Source organism: Mus musculus, chromosome 4, assembly GCF_000001635.26.
Source record: "Mus musculus strain C57BL/6J chromosome 4, GRCm38.p6 C57BL/6J".
In the NCBI taxonomy this organism is placed as follows: domain Eukaryota; kingdom Metazoa; phylum Chordata; class Mammalia; order Rodentia; family Muridae; genus Mus; species Mus musculus.
In genome coordinates, this window is record NC_000070.6 from 119,849,771 (window position 1) to 119,872,358 (window position 22,588).

At 47.4% G+C, this 22,588-nt stretch overlaps 1 protein-coding gene across 9 annotated transcripts in view; it reads left to right on the forward strand.

The window, feature by feature from the left end:
- Hivep3 (human immunodeficiency virus type I enhancer binding protein 3) overlaps positions 1-22,588 on the forward strand; it is a 404,287-nt gene that overhangs the window by 116,012 nt on the left and 265,687 nt on the right. For 3 of the 9 annotated variants that reach the window (XR_867814.2, XR_001784097.2, XR_003954884.1), the window contains one exon: positions 22,267-22,502. The exons of the other annotated variants lie outside the window; for them this stretch is intronic. The gene's annotated coding sequence lies outside the window, so the exon portion shown is untranslated. The remainder of the gene's footprint in view (positions 1-22,266; positions 22,503-22,588) is intronic. 9 annotated transcript variants of the gene reach the window in all.

Below are 22,588 nucleotides of genomic sequence, written 5' to 3' on the forward strand. Positions count from 1 at the left end.
CTCATATGTGAAATATAGATTATTATATATTTGTGAGTGTGATTTGAATGTGAAACATGCCCCCACTGGCTTATGTCATTGGACACTTGGTCCCCAGCTTGTGACACTGCTTGAGAGCCCTGTGGAGTCCCTATGATATAGAGCCTTGCTGGAGGAAGTGTATTGCTGGGGGTGGGCTTTGGGATTGTTTGGCCTGACCACCCCTCCTGTTCACTCTCTGCTTTCCCTCACTGCTGGTGCAGTGTGATGGCTTGGCCACACACTCCTCCTGCTGTGCATTTCTCACCATACTGGACTGTGTCCCCTCTGAAACTGTAAGCCATATGTAATACTCCCCCCCCCCCACACACACACCTTAAAGTTGATTGGGTCAGAGTATTTTATTGTAATAACAAAAATGAAACAACACACACATTCACTCACAAACATTCACTCTCTCTCACACACATTCACACAGTCATACATACACTCATACACACACACTCACACAATACACTCTCACACACTTCTCTCTCTCTCTCAACTGTGATGGGGAACACTAGGCACTAGGTCACAGTCAAGTGGGATAAGAAGTTCTGAGGTGCTATGTGCACAGTAGGGTGACTATAGATTGGGATTGTAACCTCTACTTCAGAAAGCCAGAGGACAAATTTGGAGTGTTTTCACTGTTAAGAACTATCTATTGGAACTAGATGTGTTTAGCCTGGTTATGAAGTGTAACCATGTATCCAAATAGCCCTTGATAGCCTATGGACACAGGCAACTTTGTATTTTTATGTATCTAATTAAAACTTTAAGCTTTAAAAAGAATTTTTATGATATCATTGAGGGTGGTTAAAATGATTCTGGGCTTTGGCGTGAGATCTACCTGGACCAGCGCATGGATGGAGTAGACTCTGCAAACAGAATACTAGAATTCGCTCACAAATATGGTTTTGTGTCTTCAAATAGCCTTCTATTGAAGGAAATTGAGTTCACTTGAAATGGTTTGGATCAGGGTGTGAATAGCTATGAGGAAGAATGGTGTCTTTGTAAACCCAAACTTAGAAATGCCACAGCTTCAAAGGCTCTCCTGCCTTGTGGTTGCACCAATGCCAGGCAGAGCAGCCCTCAGCCCTCGGTGACCTGCCCATCAGCCCAACAAGTCCTCTCAGGGAGGAATGCCCTCTGTACAGAGTGAAGAGGTTTTTCCCCATGTGTGACCTGATTGTCTTTGGGGAGGGGCTTGGCAGAGCTTGGGGAAGGCAGAACCCTGCCTATAGACACAGGTTAAACCATTCCTCTGGGTCAGTGGTAATGTTATTAACCCCTTCTACCTCCCAAAAGTAAAGAAGTTTAGGAGCTGGCAGTAAACATCCATTTGGCTCTTTAGAACTATGGTAACCTCTCATTGCAGAAGACCTTCCACACCCAGAGGATAAAGATAGCAAAGCCCATGGACTTTCATGCCTTGTGAGCGATTGAGTGCAAGAGAAGCTGGACCAGGCCTGCAGAGCCTCAGCCTGCTGGTCCCCTGGTATTTGTGGCCACACAGGACCATATATTCCAATGATAATCACATTTTATCAGAACCCACTAAGAAGTAGGGAGTGCAGGGACTGGGGCAAGGCTGCAGTAGATGATGTATTTGCTGTGCAAGCACGAAGACCTGGATTTAGATCCCCTGCATCCCAGAAACAGCTGAGCATGAAAACACACATCTGTAATTCCAGTATTGGAGAGGTGGAGACAGGTGGGTCCCTGCAGCTCACTGGCCAGGCAACAGAGCCACATGATGAGCTTTGGGTTCACTGAGAGACACCACCAAAAAAATAGGATGGAGAGCAAATGATGGCGACTCTTGACACTGACCTCTGGCCTCCATATTTATACATGGGGTATACACATGTACCTGCACCTGCATGTGTGTACACACTTTGTGTACACACAAAGCAGGGAGAGCATAACTTATATATACGAGGATTCATCCTATGAAGGTTGGTGCTTAGTTGGATTTGGTTGGCTAGAGTACACCATTTTAGTCTGAGTTGGGCATATGAGGTGACATTTAATACTAGGTAGCATATGTTTCATTTTCAAGAGGAAAGATTTCTGCTTGGGGTGGTAGGAGACCTAGGGTAATAGCAACAGCGACAATCAGGGATGGTAGTATGCGTGCCTGTCAGGTACTCTGTTCCCCCCCCCCCCCCCCGTGGTTCTAAGGAACTTACAAACATGAATGCGTCCCGTCCTTAAGTCCTTAAGAAAGGAGCTTGGGAAGCGTTCTCAGTCTTGGTTCACAGGCGAAGAAGCACAGGTGGCCTGCTGACTTCGACCATTACCAAGCAGCAAGCTGGGACCCGGGCCTGGGAGCTGGCTAGGACTCACCTCTCTCCCATCAGTTGCTCTGGGGCCCGCTGCTGGGACTCCTGAAACCTTCATAATGGAGGATGCTACAGAGTCATAAAATCCCAGGAGTGTTTTGGAAAATGACATAAGGCTATCATTAAGGTTATTGACAGTGGCCATTTGCATTCTTTTTCCATAAAAAGACCACTATACACCCCTTTCCTATAGAGTAGAAGGAGATGGGAGAGAGTCTCGGGTTGAAGAGTGAACTTTCCTATAAAGAAGAGTCACGTCCACTTTGGGGGAGCGTACTCCCCAGATGTTCATTTTGCAAATATGCCTTGGCTGCCCAGTGAGTGTCCCGTGGAGAAGACAGACCTAGTCCCTACCATGGGGAATTTGCATTCCAGTGGCCCAGACAGTCATTTACAAAGTAAACCTAAAAACTAGATAATTGCACACTTGCTGAGAATTTGGAAGGACATGAGCACAGCCTGAGGAAAGAGAAGGAAAGTTGTGGGGCGGGCATCCTGCCAGGAAGGCTTTCCCAGGAGGTGAGGACACAGAGGCGTGGGGCGGGGCAAGGCGGATGTGACTATGCGAGCAGGGAGGGCGGAGTCTGAGGAGGGAGGTCCTGCTGCTGGGGAGTCCTGAAGCTCCAGGTGAAGGGAGGCTTCAGAGGGCTGTCCTGGTGCCAGGCAGCCGGAGGCCAGGAGAAGCTTTGCTTTTGCTGGAGGTCCAAGGGGGAAGTCATGTAGACATTTGAAGCTAGAGCGTGAGCTGATGCTATTATTCTAAATAACTGTGTGCCCTGGGGTTAGGTGGCTGGAAGCCTATTGTAGGAGAGGCCAAGGACTACAGAGATAGGATTAGGGCTGACATTGGGAGACCCCAGAGAACTGAGGACTCCGGAAGGCAGGGAGGCCTTGCACACAACAACTCAAGGAGACAGTGAGCAGACAGCATGAGCAGACAGACAGCAAGCTGACACTCCCTCCCTGAAAGGAAAGGATGGGTTTATCCATCTCTCCCTGCCCCCACATACACACACATGATGCCTGGGCCCCCCCCCCACTGGCAGACCAAGGTTGCCCTCTATCATAGCCCCCCTAGGCTGGCCAGGGCAGTGCAGTATGTAGGAGGAGGGGGAAGGAAGCCCATCTAGTGGGACCAGGTTGTTTCTCGAAGTAAGGTGGACGTATGAGGCGGGCTTCCTGACAGAGAACTCTCTCAGGAGGAGAAGGCACTGCACTTGAGAGAAAGCTGAGGGTGTGCTCTCTTCAGGACTGGCATCCCAGGACCTTGCAACCTCTGTTCTCTCTCTGTCTCTCTGTCTCTGTCTCCCTTCTTCCTCTTCTTCCTCCTCCCCCTCCTTCTCCTGTTCTCCTCTCCTTGTTTTGTTTATTGAGGCAGGGTGTCTCTCTGTAACCCTGGCTGTCCTGGAACTAGCTTTGTAGACCAGGCTGGCCTCAAACTCAGAGATCTACCTGCCTCTGCCCTCCCATCCCCAACCCCCAACCCCCATCCCCATTTCAGTGCTGGGATTAAAGGCATGCATCACCGCCACCCACCTGACCCCTGTATTTTCATCTGTAAAACCAGCCACCGTCCTTCCAGGTGTGTCTGCTGTGAGCCTATTACAGTGTGTTGTTGAATCTAACATAGCTTGTAGTCCCCGAGTCTTTATGCTGTTTTCCGACAGTGGGGCCACTGTCCCTCCCAAGTCATCTCCATCCAGCAGTTTCTAAGCTGGGGAAGGGCAATGGTAGAAGGCAAGGAGTCCCATAGTGGACATCTTACCCAGGGCATCTGTGTCTCAGAGGCTGTCTCATGCCTTGTGAATCTGAGGCTTGATCTTTTCTGTCTTAGCTTCTAAACTCCTGGGTTCCTTTAAATTCCCCTGCCTTTTGAGACCTTATAAAGTTCTCACCAACTGCATGTGCTATCTCTCCTCTCTTCTCCCTATCTGAACGTGGAGAGCATCCTGGGAGGGTATAAGGAGGATGGACTATCTCTCAGCAACCAAGATAAAGGGTGGGTGAGAAAGGCAAATCAGAAAGAATATAGGAAATCCAAATGAATGCAATTACAAGTGAGTGGCTTCAGGAATTACCTTACAGATTGTAACTGAATACCTCTGAAATAAGGCAGAGGGACAGTCCTGTAAACACCCAGTCTCCTGGTCATGATGTGATGGTAAAGACTTCTCCTGCCTTTCACCAAGGACAGAGGTGCCAGGTTCTCACATTCAAGGAGCTGTTCTAAGGGCTGGGCTCCTGAGTGGGCTTTCCAAGTCCTGACATTTCTAGAAAAGTCTGTGAGTGGCAAATTGACCAAGACTGCCTCTACAGGCAGACTGAGGGAGGATGCCCAAAGGCAGCCATTTTACAGTGAAGGAGTCAAGGTGAGGGCTGTCCTGAGAGGACCCTGCATGGGAGCGCCTGCCAGCACTCAACAAGGCAGCTCCACTGTGCTTATGTGTGCAGTTCAGTGCCGCCCTGCTCAGCTCTTCTCATGTTTTTAAAATCTCGTAAGTGCTTTCAGCGAATCACTTGATGCTTTCTATTACCCAGGAGACATCTGGCAGGCTCTTACAAAGTAAAACACACACAGCACACGAGTCAGCATTTCTCCAGGATACATGCACATGCACAGTGGCACAAGGTTTGCAGAGAGATGTCCACAGGAGTTTTATTCATGATGGTTCAAACGTGGAAACGTCTGGATCGGAACCCACCAGGGGACACCAAGCAACTTTCAGGGCATACAAATGAAGAAATACTGCTCAGTGATAAAGAGGAGAAAAACCAAGGACATACACAAAGACATGCCTGGCCTACCAGAGAGCCATGCTGAAAACAGCCCCTCAGGAGAGTGCGTACTGTGTGTTCCCAGTTAGGGGCAAAACTAACCTATCTGGGCAGGGAGCCAGATGGGGTTGGTTGCCTTAGGGTGGCCTGAGGGGAATTAAAAGCAAGGAGAAACCAAAGGGGGGGGATTTTTCTGGGGTCATGGAAATAGTAATATCCATATGGAATTGATATTTATATTTCTTAATTAGGGTAATGGATGAATAAGTATAGACATTTATCAAAAACTACCCAGCTGTTTGATGTATTTTTACTGTGTATATGAATATATTATACCTCAATAGAGTTGGTTCTTATGAAAACTTTACAAGTTTTTATTTTAAAAACTATTCTCAGTGCAGAGGGACTGTTTGTTGGCATTCTTGGGCCAAACATCCATTTGGCAAGGTTTTGAATTTCGTGGATTTGAGGTTTTTGTGCTTTTGCAAGTTGTACCTTCTTGCAATTTCCCACTAACCCTTTAGTAACTCACTGAAATTTTCCATTGATTGACTTAATTGTCAAATAATGAAAATATTCCTTGAACATCAATTTTGTTCAAGGTGATATTGTTTTGAACTCCAGTTGTTTTCACAGGCTGGCTGAGGCCAGCCCCTAAGGAAGCCTGATCACTGCTAACCCAGAGCAGGAGAGCACAGCAGCCCCCTTTCCACGGTCCATGTGATGTGCCAAGAGCTCAGCGATAACTGTCATTAGTGTGGTTTTCTTATGGAGCTTCTCACAGCTTGCTGTTCCCCTGGGCGTTATATGTACATATATAGAACCCGCATATACGGCACATCAGGGTGAAGGTCAGAATGACTGTCCTTTCTCTACCTTAAGTAGTAGTCTTTATATACTACTCACTGGGCATCCCTACAACCTTTGAGTGTGCGCATAACATTCTGTTGCTGGGCATTGATGGTGGTGTATACAATCAGACCCACAGTCCAGACCTGTAAGAATCAGCGAGACCTTCTAGTCTAGCTTTTCATTTCCGATGTGTAAAACTTAGTGGCATTACCCCCAACTCAGCAAACCTGTGCATCTAAAAAGGCGAAGCAAAGAACTCACCTATTTGCCTGCCTTGAATTACTTTTGGGCTCAGTGGTGAAGCAGATCAACTCCTTGATTTTTATTAATCCTGTTTTACTTATTCCAGAAAGTACAACAATATTTAGTGTTTCATATATGTCTGGTGTGTCTGAATTTATGAAGATTTGGATATCAGCAAACAGAGAGACCAAGTAGCTTGTCCATAGTAACATGTAAAATCACACGGCTGATGTGCATGTATGTGTGTGCACTTGTGTGTTCATTTGTGAGGACATGTGTATGTGTGCATGTGCATATACACCTATGTGTATGTGTACGGATGTGCATGTCTGCATGTGTATATCTATATATGTATGTAAGTGTATGTGTGTGTGTAGACTCTAACCCAGAGAGTCTGGCTTTATCCATCTTCCCCTTAGCCATGCTCTACACCATCTTTGTCAATCATCTGGTTATACCCATAGCTCTGTACTGAGGCTGTCTCCCTAAGGAGAATAACTTCCTGCCTTTTACCTTACATCTCATTACTTTCCTTTATTAATAAATAAGTAACTTTCTTTTATTAAATTCAAAAGTCCTATTGATTTTGACATCAATTACAGCTGTGTGAGGTAGATAGTGGGGGGTGGAATGCTTTGAGTCATCCAGTTATACATTTATTTAATAAATATTTGAGGACTGGCTGCTCTGTTAGAGGACTAAGATGACTGGTGAATCAGGTCCAGCCTCTCTGTCCTCACTGGCATGTCAGGGACCTTGTTGGGTGGAGGCATCACATTAGGAAGACTACTCAGTAGGGACCAATACAAGGTGTTCCTTCTCCCTGTAGACCAGGGTCTATAAAATGGAGCTGCCAGAGTGCCAAAGAAACCTGCTGTCTGTTTATATATAACCTCTCAAGGTAAGAATGTGGCTTATATTTTCAAAGGTCTGGAAAGAAAGAAAAAAAATGAAGAATATACAGTAGAGACCTCACACAACCCTGCTAAGCTGGCAGCCTTTGCTTTTCTGTCCCTTACAGGAAAAGCTTGCTTACCTCTGCGATAGGGCACAGAAAGGCTTGGGAAGAAAGTCTGGTTAGGACAAGATTATCTCTTATGTCAGTCTCTGGAAGGCAGTGTTTGGACTCTAGCTACAGGGCTGGCCCTGGTGCCGGAGGCTCTCTCCTGGAATCCCTGCAACATCTCCTCTGTGAGAGGGCAGGTGCTTAGTAGTCATGTGAAGACCGATTGGAAAGATGGGTGCTGTCTCTTCATCACTGTGGTAGGAAGATGATGGACGGTTGATAGCGCAATGTGGTTTGTAAGCTCTATGGAAGTTGGATTTGCCTGCAGCACTAAGCAGCTGTTCTTCCTGCCACGAGTATCCTGACAGTTAGTGCCTTTGAGAGGCAGCCAAAGTCTAAGGTGGGATGAGCATGGTGAGCCGGGATACTGGATCTTGTTCCAGCTTTCTCAGTGATGTGCAGATGACCTTGAGTGTGCCAGACGCTTCTCATGCTCTGGTGCTACTGGCTGTGCCAGGGTGACCCACTTCTGGTGGTGACCAGCTCCTACCACTTTGCAGTGCCTGGTATTTCTTGGAGATGTTGTCCAGCACACTGGGGGTCAGCTAAGAAACTGTGCCAAGAGCAGGTTGACAGAGAAGGAAGCAGAGGGGGATAAGAGAAAGGAAGCAGGCTGGAGGGGTTAAGAGCCAGGACTGCTCTTGCTAAGGGCCTGGGTTCAGTTCCCAGAACTCATGCTGGCGGCTCACAATCTATAACTCCAACTCCAGGGGGATCTGCTGCCTCTGGCCTCCAAGGGCACCTACATGCATGTGCAGATATCCATGCACAGACACTGACAAATATATGATTAAAACGTGTGTGTGTGCGCGCGTGTGTGTGTATGTGCGTGCGTGTGTATGTGCGTGTGTGTGTGTGTGTGTGTGTGTGTGTGTGTGTGTGTGTGTGTGTGTGTGTGTGTGAAGAGATAGGGTAAGGGAGCTCTCTTTCTGTATCTACTTGACTTTTGAACCCAGATAAGCTTATCATTTCTGGGTCTTAACACCATAGTTCCTGCTAAGATCAGCCATATCCATGATGAAGCTTTAGCAAGTAGCCTGCTTATAGTTCACTTGGCTTTCTTCTTTGGTTCAAGATATACTCTGGCTCTTATCGTCAGGTTTTCATGATGGAACCCCATTTTGGCCTGACTCTGACAGGCAGTGGCTAGGCAGAGGGCCTGAAACCTGGACCCACCCTGAAGGCAGGGCGATTCCCACTCAGCCCATGACAGCTATATCCCATACTTTGAGACTGGCCAGTGTAAATGGTATTCAGGGTTTTTGGAGAATCAGGCTGGGGTCTGCCTGGGTGGGAAGTTGAACTGCATAATTCTGTATTTTTCTGTTTTGGCCATGGACTGTGGAACCCAGTTGCCAGCTATAGTCCCAGGAGTGGGGAGAGAAAGGGTAGAGGACCAGACCTGGATGCCCTGGCGCCCTTGTACAGAGGACCAGACCTGGATGCCCTGGTGCCCTTGTACAGAGGACCAAATCTGGGTGCTCTGGTGTCCTTGCATCCTCAAAGCCTTGTTAGTTTACTTGTCAGCTCTCATTCATTCATTCATTCATTCACTTTGCAGTTCTGGGGACTACACCCAGGATGTGTTACGAACATGTTCTACACAGTTACACTGTGCCCTATTTGTCAACTCTTTCAGGTCTGTCTGTGAGCATAAAAGTCTGTATTATTTTATTTTAAACTGACTGACTTTGTCAAATCCTGAGTCACATATAAGGAACAAGCGACAATGGTGGTGGTCTAGGCAGAGCTGTTGCTCTCTGTCCTCCTTGGCATGGTTGCCACTTCCATTCTTATCCCCGTGAAACCACCGAACCACGCTGCTTTTCCCACCTAGTCACAAACGAGGTTCATCAGGGCTCCCCACTCAGTTCTTACTTTGCCTTCAGATGATTCTCACCTCTGCAGCACACTCCACATGATCTCCACAAGTCACTTCTAGGAGGACCCAGCTCTGAGCTGCCCTTCCTTAAAGTCAACCAGAGGCACTGAAAACATCACAGCCAGAGTTCTCTGCATCTCTCACCTCTCCTCTCATCTGGCAGCTCTTCAGAGCATCTTGAGAGAAGACTGGGAGAAGGGATGAGTGCACTCTGTAAGCCACAGGGTTTAGAGGTCCACCCTAAGCTACCCATGCAAGGCTGCTAAAGATGCTGACTGCGTCTCAGGGAGGCCTGCAGGTGACTCTAGCTCACTTGAGGTGCCCATTGGTGGTTCAGATCTCTCTGACCCTGCAGTTACAACCCACCGCCGTCCCAGTCTTTGTTCAGTCCGGAAGCTGTTAGGCTTCTGAGTGAGAGACAGCACCACAAAGGAGAGTGGGAGCTTTAAGAGCTGCTGCAGAATGTGGACTGAGAAATATTTTACCCAAATATCTACACTGAAAAGTCGTTCACTAATGTTTAAGTAGCCATATCCAGCAATTGAATAATTTGTACATTTTGTGATGTCTTTGGCCACTCCAGCCTCAAGTCCTGATAGGAAGCACCAAGTTCAAGTTAATCTCTGCCGAGCTTCTCTTGGGTCTCAGGGTTGGTAGCTCTTGGCAGGCAAGAGGCTTCTTACAACATGGCTACATGGACCAGGCCAAAGGAGTGTCAGAGACAGCTGGTGCTAGAGCATGAACTCTTGGGTGAGGATCATTGTTCAGTCTTGGCTGCTACAGCAGTTTGCAATCTGGGCCCCACACTCCTTAGATTGTGTTTCTTATCCAGAGTCTGATCAAGGACCCACTATTCGTATCTGCCTGCAGATAACTGCAGTTGAAGCACGGTGAATTCCTCTCTGCTGGCCTCTGTGTAAGAGGTCACATATCTGTGGAATAATTAGAGCACCTCTCCAAAGCTGCAGGCTGCTCTGTGCTCCCTTTCTCTGGGGACTTTTAGAATATGGTGCAAAGTCTTTTGGATCTTTGTTTTCTTCCAGAAAACTGTCAGATTCCTTGAGACTGGAATTACAGATGGTTTTGAGCCACCATGTGGGTACTGGGATTCAAACCCAAGTCCTTTGGGAGAATAGCCAGTGTACCTGCTGAGCCATCTTTTCAGCCCTCTTTTTTTTTTCTTGTAAGAAGTGGGATAGTTGAGTGCCTGAGTCTTTGCAATTCTCCCGCTGTCCCAGCCCACACAGCATGTACCTAAGTGTAAATTCCCTCCCCTCTGAAGAACCTGCTCCTAGAGCCACAGAGAAGAAGGAAGCCGATTGGAAGAAAGGATAGAGAACCATCTTCTGCAATTCTCAGGCTAAGAGGCAGGGTTCTCAAAGGAAGAGCTTGGGGAGCCTGAGAGGAAGACAGGTCTCAGAGCAGAGAAAAATGTAAAGCTAGAGATACAGAAGACATCTATTGGCATCTCATCCTTCCCCCAGTGTGGATTTGAGATGGGTGATTTGAGGTAGTTTTCAGAAGTTTGTAACTCAGAAGTTCATCTTAGGTTTTATCAAAGGCCATGGCATCTGACTGACTGAAATCAGATCTTATGATTATAAGTTTGAAGGCCACTGGATTGAGCTAAGAAGACAATTTCTTCATCTCAGTTTGATATATAAGGGACCCTAGTCTACAAAATATTATATGCTGTGTTCATGATCACACATCCAAATTAATTGGAAAGGCCGGAAATATTGGGTAAATTTACATACCATGAAATGAATAGAGCTTAAAGTACACTTTTCAGGTAGATTCTGACAAACCTGTGCACCCAGGCAACTCATACTGCCATTGGTGAATGAGAAATACAATCATTCCCTTGGGTACATGTGCACAGTCATGGAGGGCACAGATCCCAGTGAGAGCACAGCTTCCATCAGAGAAGAACTTCATCCTTCAGCTTGTCCCACCCTGAAGCAGGAAAGAAATACCTCCCCCCTTGCCTTTCCTTTTATGCCCCATTACCAACACCTGAATTATTCTTTCAAATGGGTTTTGATTTCTGTCTGGTTCAGGCAGAGTTGTCTAGGAAACCAGAAATATCTACAGACTGCAAGCCACACAGATTGAGTGATCCTTGGCTCCTCTCTTCAGAGCCACAGCGACTCCTGCCATGTTTTTACTGCTATCCTTTGCTGTGGCTTCTTCATGCTCTGGGCCTTGTGCCATGGCAGCCACCCTTCCACCTTGCCCAGTTTCCTTTCTGCCCTCCAGTTCCCGTGCCATGGAGCAGTGTCTAATGACAGCTGAGGCTGAAGTGACATGTGCACAGCTGCTTCTGTGTCTGGGATGCCCGTGAGAGCTGAGGAGGGGCGCTTGGGAGTTGTTCCACTTGGCTCATCCTGTTTTCCAGGAACTGGAGGGGTTGCCTTTTCCACTGCTCAGATCAGTCCATCCTAGGCTCTGCCTTTCTCTCTCACCTCCTTCTCCTCATTTCCACCATCGTTTCCTTCCCTCCCATCATCCAGTGTAGCTGCAGCTGTGAACACTGTTTTGGTGGCTCCCAAAGGGAGCCTGCTTATCTTCCCTCTGTACCTGCACAAGGAGAAATCAGATCTCTACGGGGCAGTGCAATGAGGGGCTCTCTGTCACAGAGGATCATTGTCTGATTCTCTTGGCTAGCTGCTAAAACTCAAGCCCTCTTGACTTGCCCTTCGGGGGCATTTGCACAGTAATCAACCAGTCTTCTTAGGAACCTGTGATTCCCTCGACTCTTTCATTCTGTGGTTCTCTCTGGGATGCCCCAGCATTCCTAAAGAAACCAGGGGTGGGGGATGCTGATAGTCAGGAAGAGATGGGAGGAGAAGGATGCATGCTGGGAAGTTAGCAGTGCCTGTGGGGGCTGCGGGAGGACCTGGCAAAGGGCAGGAGGAACGGGAAGCGCGATGCCTTGAACATCATGTGGAAGCTCATCCTTGTGTGTGAAAATGAGCAACGTTTATGTATGGCACTTCAGTGGAAGAAAGTACCAGAATTTCATGCTTTTGGGTAGCCCTCTCCTGGTCTCTCAACCTGGTCTGATAGGCTCTTGAGGAGAAGGGAGAACAAGGGAAGAAGGTGGGAGAGCAAGGGAGGGAGGAGGGAGATTAATTGGTTGTGTAGACAGACAGCTGTTCACTGATGTTGGCTAAAACATTGCTGGAGTTAATTCTCCTTTGAACAGTTTGGAAGCACTGTTCATTTCCCTCCCCCTGCAGTAAATGCCTGCCTTTGGGATGCTCTTGTCTTTCTTTTTAAGATTTCTTTGTTTTTATTTTATGTATATAGGTGTTTTGCCTGCATGCATGTCTGTGCACCATGTGAGTGCTTACTGCTCACAGGCATCAGAAGAAGGCAGCCGGTCCTCTGAACTGGTGTTACAGACAGTTGTGAGCCTCCATGTGGGTCAGCACATGGTCTTAACTGCTAAGTCATCTCTCCAGCCCCACACTACTCTAACTGCCCTGCTCTGAACTCATTACTTCTTCCTCCCAGGGTACCAACCTGTGTCTTTATGCCTCCCATGGCTACATCCACCACATTTCAAAATATATACTTAATCCCCTTATGGAATTCATCTCCAAGCACAATAGATACTGACTTTGTGGTGACTTTTAGATCTAGTTCTCAGGAGCAGGTCTGGTGTCTTTGGACAAGCCTTGTGGCTGCTAACCTGGGCTCTCTACAAGGCTCTGTTTTTTCTTCGGTCTCATATGCATTTCTACTGAAAACTGAAGTCTTTAGAGGTTCCCTTTGATTATGTTAATCTGCTGTTCACAAGTCTCTAAATTGTTCCCTTCTGTTTATTGGATGGACCTCAAAGTCTCTGTGTGGGATTCAGACCTCTCTGAAATCTGGCCTTTTTCCTCCCTAGCCAGTGCTCTTGGCTTCTGCCTGCCTCACAAGCCTTCTTCCCCAGGCAACAATGTAGTGGTCTGTGAGAGACCATGAGCCCTCCTCCTGCTCCTCTCAGGGTTCCCCAGCCACATGCATACATTTCCTTACCATTTGAGGTTAAACTTAATCCATTTAAGTTACCTTCTTCTGAACAAATGGTAGCTGCCCGTCCCAGCCTCTGGAGGCACTCACAGATGGGATCTCCAGCCTTCAGTGTCATCTCCTTGGTTACATCATATACCCTTGGAGTAGGGCAACCAGGCCTTGCAATGTTCAGTCCCAGTAGTAGGCATAGGTTTCCCCAGCCCCTTTGAAGAGACCTGAAGTGGACTGCTCAGGCAAGTAGCAAAGTGATTATGTAGGTCCTCTGACTGATTTCTTTGGTGTCACTAGTGTGCCTGCAGCGGAGGTTCTCACGTAGAACAGCAGGCTATGCATGGCATGTGGCTCCCCGCCCCATGCATGAAGCCAGTTCTCTGGGGCTTGTAGGCAGGCCTCTGTCTCCAGAGAAGATTCCTGGTTTTATTCCCGCTGCCATGCATCCATCTCTGCCTCCACGTGACCTCACGTCCCGCTGAAGCTGTTCCTCGTGCTTTATTTGGCTGCCCTGCTCTGTCAGCTCAGGTGTGTGTGGTTAAGGTATGTCCCTGGAGGGATGGTCAGGTTGCATGCAAGTGACTTTTCCCTACGAAGCATAACTTGAGAGATTCCTTTTGAGACACAAGTTCATACGAGGAATAAGACAGGTGAAAAACTTTTCAAAGTCCCTGGTAATTAAATAAAAGTGAAGTCAAAGCAAGGACATGATGTAGTTTCCCCAACAAATTCGCCAAGACCCTTAAGAGGTTGGAACTTGGGGCTGGTGAGATGGCTCAGCAGGTAAGAGCACCCGACTGCTCTTCCGAAGGTCCGGAGTTCAAATCCCAGCAACCACATGGTGGCTCACAACCATCTGTAACAAGATCTGACTCCCTCTTCTGGAGTGTCTGAAGACAGCTACAGTGTACTTACATATAATAAATAATAAATAAATCTTTAAAAACAAAAAAGAGGTTGGAACTCAGCTGTAGGCAGAGACTGGGAAGTGGGCTTACACCCGTTTGCAGATGGATATTTGGCTATGTGTGTTAAAAGCCTTAAAAAAAAAATCCTGTCCCTGTCCCTTTTGGATTGGCAATGTCAAATCTATTTTGTTTTAAGAAAATCATTGTATTTCGAAGGTCTGGACTCAGTGACAGAATGCTTACACAATATGCCCAAAGCCTAGGTTCCATCTTCAGTATGGGGGGTGGGGTGGGAGTTGAATATCAAAGAAATAATGGTGTTTATGTAGAAAGGATTTAGGTAGTTGGAGATTTTCTAGTGCAAATGTTTATGTAAATAGAGCACAAGGAGCAGTCAAGTCCCTAACAGTGGGGACTGGTTAAGACAGTGGCACTGGACATAGACTTTTCTTGGGCCTTTTGCATCCTTTGCATCCGTTTCCTCATCTCTGCTGTAGGGTAGGCCTGCCAGCTTGACAGTTTCATGGGTGAAATGATGGGAACCTCCCCTAGGCCTTCACTCAAACTGATGGGACAGGGGACCTAACCTAGGCAGTGTCTCTCCCAAGCTGAAGCCTGTGTTTCACAGCCTCCCACGACAGACACCAGACTATGCTCTATGCAGCAGGATCCCATGTTGGTGCAAAGCGCTGAAGATTCGCAGATTACACACAATGCTGCTTTTACAGTGTGAGAAAATTAGTTAAAAAGCTCATAACTAAACAAAAATTACATCTGTTTATTTAGTGTGCATGTGCATGCATGTGCGCGCGCGCGTGTGTGTGTGTGTGTATGTGTGTACATGTGCATATGCACGAGACATAGAAAACGTGGAAGTCAGAGGTAAACTTGCAGGGGTGGTTTCTCTCTTTCTGCCTATCATATGGGTTCTGTGATTGAATCCTGGCCATCAGGCTTGGTCTGAAGTCTTACTCACCGAGCTAACTTAATGGACCCCATGCTTAATATTTATTCAGATTCTCAGTTTTGATAGTCATTCTCTTTTAATTCACCATTTCCCTGATTTTCCTTGTACTCTTTCTTTCAGTGAGCAAAGCAATTATTCTGAGCCAGCATCGTGGAAATCTGGCTAAGCCTGGCTTCCATGAGCTTTCACATGCTGGGGAAGGCCAATGACAGGACACCAGTTGTGGGTATTGACTATAGGCTGGCTATATTTTGAGCTCATGTTGATATTTCATATGTTTTCTCTTTATAATTTTTAAAAACACTGGTAAGAAAGTAGCCTTAATCTCCAGAGTGCCAGCCAGTAGCAGCAGATCTAAGACTTGACTGGGCTAGGGACCTCAGAAGCAGATTCCAATATGGCTTAGTAGGCGCTGCTCTCAGGTGAGCAGTGTGTGAAGGAAGCACACAGAAGGTTCCCTCGCTGCCTCGGGGAGGTTGACTGTTTGCTACAACACAGAAAACTAAACTCAGCCTTAAGCTCTGGTCTTCTAGATAGAGGGGCAGGCAGGAGGAGTAGCAGGGAGACGTGGCATCGAACCCCATTCTGTCTTCTTTATGTGTGATTTCAAGCAAATCACTTTTCTCAGGCCCCTCACTGGCAGAGCAGGCATAAGGGCACCCATACTGGGAGTGTGATGTCAAAGTGCAATAATATATATAACGCTTGGAACTCAGTGAGTCTTTCTGTGTATCACGTCCTTCCCAGGTCCCTGGAGAAACTCCAAGCTAGTTAGAACAGTCAAGAGCGGGTTTTGGATGTACTTAATTAAGCCGAGTCACACTTACATGCATTTGTTAAGGCATTATATTTTTTAATTTTTATTTATGTGTATGTCCCTGCTTGTCTACATGTGCACACATGTGTGTAGTGTCCATGGAGGCCAGAAGAGAGCATCAGATCCCCTGTAACTGGAGTTGCAGGCAGGTGTGAACTATCCAGTGTGGGTTATAGGAATTGAACTTGGGTCCTCAGCAAGAGCAGCAAGTGCCCTTAACAGCTGAGCCATCTCTTTAGCCCTTCTTTAAATCATTTAGATTTATTTCATGTAAACCACAGCTCCCCTTCCTGAAGCTGTGTGGGCTCTTCATAGCACACCACCCACACCATCAGACCAGCTCTCTCCTCTCTGTATTTGACCTTAAGTGCTACTGCAGTTGGACTGCTTCGGGAGGAGTAGCTCTCCTCTTCTGAGCACGGAGGGTTGCACTGGATTGGAGCAGAGTAAGCAAAGAGGCTAAGACCTTGGTTCAGGGACCACCTGTGACCAGGGAGTGAGGCTTCCTGTGGTGGGGGAGGAAGACTGGGTGGCTGGTTTGGAGGCCAGCATCTGGGTCAGGAGGGAGGACTGAGCTAAGTAGAACTCAGCAGATTCCTTGGCATGCACTGCAGGAGGATTCCCTGAAGGGCTGCACAGAAAAATGTGCTGTGTGCTTAGCAGGCCAGAAACCACAGAGACCCTAGCCAGGCTCTTGGAGCATTTGGGAGCAGAAAAGCAGACTCCCCAGGTGGCTATTTATAGAGCCGGCAGCAGTAATGATCAGTTAGAAAAATAAATTATAACTCAGTTGAACCTGAAATAGCTTTGCTTTTGCAACCTTAGGCTTTCCGAATGGGTCGCTCAGATGTCAGTCCCTCCCAGTGGTGTTCCTGCAGGCTGAGGAGCAGTCTCATACCAGGCTCACACATGCCCACCCAGAGCTTCAGAGGCAACTGAGAGGGAGCTTTTGGCAAGAGCCAGGGAGCATCCTGTCCAGATGATTCTTTTCTTTCCCCCATGGAATCCACAAAATGGTGCTGTGTTCCCTCCTTCCAATCAGCATGCATCGATCAGGAAGCATGTGTTAGTCTGTTTTCTTTTCTTTTTTATTGAATATTTTATTTATTTACATTTCAAATGTTATCCCCTTCCCCAGTTTCCCCTCCACAAATCCCCTATCTCATCCCCCCTCCCAGTCCATTTTCTATTGTTGTAGTAAAACACAAAAGCAACATACAGAAGGGCAGGTTTTTTTGGTCTCACCATTCCAGAGGGATGTGTCTGTCAAGGTTGGGAGGCATGGTGGCAAGCAGGGATGGGAGCTGAGAGATTACATCTTTAACTACAAGCAAGAAGCAAAGGGAGCAAACTGGATGGGAGACAAGGCTATATGTTCTCAAAACCCTCTCCCCATGACATACTTCCTGCAGCAAGGCCACACCTTTCAAACCTCCCTAAATAGCACACCACCTAGGGATCAAGTGTTTAGATATATGAGCCTCTGGGGGTACATTTCTCATTCATGTCACCATGAAGCATAGGTAGACCTTGAAGGGATGGAGACCCATTGCATGCCAAGCACCAGCTTGCGGTCAGTACTGTCTTGGCTGCAGACAGAGATTCTGATGGAGATAGCCTCAGCCAAGCTGGTGGCTGACTCCTTTACAGATCTTGTCTTCCATCCTTCCCTCTGCCAACAAGCAAGACCCTGTGATATTCACATTGACAGCCTGGCAGAAGGGTCACCTTGAGCTTGCCCAGTCCGCTGCTTGGGGTCTTGACACTTGGGCATCCATCTGGCTTCCCCTCTCCTACCCATCTGTTCCTTTTTCTCATTCATTCATTCATTCATTCATTCATTCGCTTTCCAATCAGCAAGCATTTATTTATTCAGTGTCTATGACACACCAGATACTGATGCTACAAGAATCAAAGCTGTTATCTAGATATTATAAATGATTAGCCTATAAGTCCATTGTGGCTATAGCTACACTGTATTTGGATCTCAACACAGTGTCTTAAGTTTGTGTGCTCTGATACATAAAGCCCAACTGATTTCTTATGAGAAAGCAGACATCCAACTTCTGCACGAGCAACTGAAGTTCTGGCCCTGTAAGCCAGGCCATACATGGTAGCATTCTCTAGACAGGCTACTAGCCCATTAGGTCAGCCCAGCTCCTCTGATTCATTTCAGTTCCCATGTCTTTTTAGTCTTAGGTCAACAGCAGGACAGCCATTACTCCTGTCTCACAAATGCACTGTTTCCTCCTGCATGTCACTTCCTGGCCATGTGATAACTTGATGTTGAATCCAAATGTGGTTGGTTCCTAGGCCAAGTCTCATGGTCTGGGGGGGAGGCAGGACCAGCAATCAGCCACTGTGTGAAAGGCGCTACAAGAGTGGCAGCCATTGGGAATACAGGGGGTGGAATGCTTGCTGGCTTTGATATAAGAGTCTGATTTGACAGTTGAGTGAGCATATGGTAAGAAGTTGCTGAGAGAGCCTTTCTGGACCAAGCAGTAGGCATGCTCAGGAGTTCTGATGAATCCTGAAGACAGAGTCAAACAAACTCTAGCAAAGGTCAAAGTAAAAGAGTCCCACTGATGGGATTTCAGACCAACTCTGCCCAACCTCAGACCTGTAGGCAGGCCCTGGCCATATCTGCCAATAGCCGCCTAAAGTATCTGCAGCCAGTGGTTCTCCTTGCTCCTCCCACAGTGTGGTATGCGTGCTTCCCAGTCCTTCATCTTCCCTTCTAACCTCTTTCTTGTTTCATCTCTGAGGCCAGTGGTCCCCGGAGTGTGAGATGCTTTGGTCTTCTCCCTTGGTGTGCACATGTTCACTATCATCTACAGGCAGATGTCAAACGTTTCCTCAGCTGACATCATCAGCCCGGAGGCAGCTGAGATGCAGTTGAGGCCCCAGGCAACTTGTGGAGGATTTGTCTTAGGGAGCTCACAGGTGCCTTGGACTCCAGCTATGGCTGCAGCCAGCCTCTCCTGCACCCCATCAGCTCACCCTCCTCCCTTCTTTATCCTTTTCACTCACGGCCTCTCTCCTGAATGTTGAAATCCTTCCATTCTTTAGCCCTTAGTGTTAGTTCCCTGAAGCCTTCCTGACTCAGGAGGCCACCAACACCCATTACATCATAAGTAACATTTCCAGAAAACTGAGAGCTCACCCATGCTCCAGATGTCCTGTGAACATAGCAGGGCAGAGCCCTGTGAAGAAGGTGGCCTTGCTCAGTCCCTCACTCTGCTCTCCATGTGATCCATCATGGATGCTTTTTAAAAAAATTATTATTATTGCAATTATCTCTGACACCCCACTCATGATGGTGGTGTGAGATTATCTGTTCCCAGCCTGACTGTAGGTTGGTTTATGACAGGAACTGGCTACTGCATAGTGTCTTCCTGAGAATGAAGCATAGTTCCACATATGCTCTCAGCTGTCAATGACTAACAGCCAATGGCTGTATTGAATGATACTCTAATGGAGAGGGTAATGTTACTCTTTGCATGAGACATGCCATTAAAGTTGCCACCCAGGAAAAAGTGACAGTGGTTTGGGAGTGATTGAGTCAGAGGAAAGGATGTCATCTACAACATGAAGTTGTCTTTTAGCCACTACCATTGGTAAGGGATACCTGAAGAAGAGGAAAGAGCACAGATCGTGTCTTAAGGCAGTGTAGCTGTCACCGGATCCAGTGATAAGAGTGCACCTGGCTCTTCTACAGTTTCTGTCTGTAGGACTTGGAGATCTAGAAACTTTGGGCAGGAAGTAGAGGATGCGTGGCTTGTCTCCACAGCTCACAGTTCAGGTTCTGCTGACTGTACCTAGCTTTCCTTTGTGGCCCCCATGGTGGCCTTCTCCTGGGAGTCTAGGTGTGGTTTTGCTTGTGATCATTGTGCTAGCTCCAAATGTCCAGTGTTCCACCCTGGACTGCTGCTTCTGGGCTGGAGTGTCTCCACGGCTGGTGCTGAGGGCTCAGCAAGACCAAGAGAGTCATTTGCAGAACAGGACTGATAGAGTTTCATGCCTGAGATGTGACTTCTGCCCAGATCCTGAGAGAATTCCGGGTTTTAATATAGTAACTCCAGTGGCAGGCTCTGCTCTTGCTGTAGTCTGAGCACTTGTGCCCATGTTAACTCCTTTCTTCCTCACAGATACAACCCATCAGCCTTGGATATTCTCAGCCATTCCCATTATAGATGAAGATTCAAAACCTCAGAGAGATAAGTCTCTCTGATTAACATAGGGTTTGAAGCCAATTCTTTTGCCCCTAAAGAATTTCATGATTCTCTGTACTGGGTTGCCTTCTGGGCTCTCTGGCTAGGTATCACCAGCATCTCTCTTTCCAAAGGGATTGAGCTAAGAACAGATTTGGCACTTCAGTCCCAGGACTGTCTCTGCCTTCTATTTCCTGTCACTGTGCCCTCCGACCTAAGGATACCTCTCCACCTTTCACATCCTTCTGAAGCCTCAGCTCCCGCTACCAAAGGGAGAGAAAAGGAGGGCAGGTCTCAGGTTCTGACTTTGGGAACTGTATCGCACCTGGTGCCTAGGCCTCTTTCAGTCTGTACTTTCATTAGTTCACTCAGTGGACTTGGTAGAGAGCCTGCTGTGGACCAGACACTGTTGAGTTACTGGGGCGACGGTGACGTTCTTGCACCTTGGAGCTCACTGGTGAGCACTGTGTGGAGAGAAGTGAGTGAGTATAAAAAATGTTTCAGTAGTGCTCAGGAGATGACGACAAGACAGTAGACAAGGCAGGGATGTGGCTACACGGGCAAGCAGGGAGCTGGTGAGAAGACGAAGTTAGGAGAGAATTGAGGGGAAGTTCCTGCTTGTGGGGCACAGGGAACCTGGCATGAGAAAGCTGGGAGCAGCAGTTTTCCAGGAAGAGGTGGCTATCCAGGGCAAAGGGCCAAGTGGAGCTGCAGAACACAGTGCTGGGAAATGATATTTGTCATGGTGGTTAGGCTGGGCTGTCATCGCCATGGTTCAGCAATCCTGTGCTTCCTGAGGAGTTATCCGAGGTCTCTCCTCTGCCTTCTCCAAGTTGTGGCATTTCTGAGAAGACCACGTCTGAGGTCTGGGCCCACAGTTGAACAAGTCATGGTTGATCTTGGAGCCCAGGCATCGGCTCAGTCATGGCTTGGCTCAGCAGGGAATGCTTTGCAGAACACAGGGAGAGACAGCCCAAATGCACCCATCACAGACATTCTTGACCCCACTGGCTCCAGCAATGGCACGCAACAGGGATTTCTCTAGGTCTCTGTGATTTTTGAAAATAGCTCTGGGACTTCTAGTTTGGATTCTGCTCTTGGCTTGTTAGTTAATTGTTTCTTTGAGCAAACACCTACTCTGGATTTTTTATTTTTGATTAATGAATGAATAAGTGAGTGAGTGAATATATGAAGTAGGAAATTCAAAGAACATTAAGGTTTTCCTTGTTTTTTGTCTTATAATGAATGTGTTACATTGGTCAAAAGTTTTCTTTGTGTTGTAGTTTTTCCTGCCTCTCTTTTAGGTCCTGGTTGATAATAGACAGACAGGCAGATATTAGTGGTAGATTTCATGTTAATAGGTGCTACCATTTAACTCTCTTGGTACGGATCTGAAGTGCTCAAAGCATAGCATCTGGACCACAGCCACTGTACCTGGTAACTGGTTAGAAATGTACATTTTCAGACCCACCAAACAAGGGTACTGGGACTATAGTCAAAGATTTGTTTTAATAAGTCTTCCAGGTAGTTCAGATGTATGCTAATGTCCAAGTTACTCATACAGAGTGTGTGCTTTCAGCTGTGTTCTCTAGGAATGGATTCTTGCACTGCAGTTACTATCATAGTTGTGGCTCTCGATTGTGCTTGTAATGCGTTGATCCAGCCTGGCATGGCACAGTCCTTGGCTATAATGCAGAAGGGACATGCCTGACCCATCTGGGGTTGATCCAGGTGGTGCTGTTTAATGCCATGTCCCACCCACTGGGCTACATATCTCTGGGGGAATGGGCATTCCAAGTGGGCATCTGTTGGAGGGAAACCTTAGCAAGAGGATGGCCCATTCCAGGAGCTTTGTAGAAGTGCTGCTAGATTTGTTTCCATGGGGACTGCCAAAGCAGATCAGCTCTTTGACTCTGGCTAGTTTTGATGTGTTTTAAAGCATGAGCCTGTCCCAGGAAGTGGATCTGCTAGCACGCATGTTAATGAAGACCAATGTGCTGAAAGAGCTCAATGTTCCATGAAAGGTAACCTGTCTGTACACTGGATTTGCAGTTCTGGTCCACCAGGTGTCCCTCATCTAGCTGTCCACCTGTGAACTAGAATGAGGTGACCGGTGGTCCAGATCACCCAGCACTGCCCGTGTCTCCCCTTCCTGTCCCTCTCAGTCTGGTGTCTCGGATTTGGCCCTGCGTTGCCCACTCCTGCTGCGTCTTGTCCAGCGAGGGACAAAACACCCTGCCACCTGCCTGAAGAACAGGAAGAAAAGAAGTTACAGAGGCAGATTCCAGTGCATCCAGAGACCGAGATGTTGACACTCAGAGGGAGCCGGGATCTCCAAGACATGTACTTCCAGAAGCCCCAGGAGAGCTGGACAAGAGGCACAGTGACCCAAGTAGTAGAAGTAAGTTCATTTCTCTGATATGCTTAGGGGAGGGCCATTAGGAGGAAGGGAAGGGGAGGCAGGGCTGGGAAGGTCCCCTCTGGACC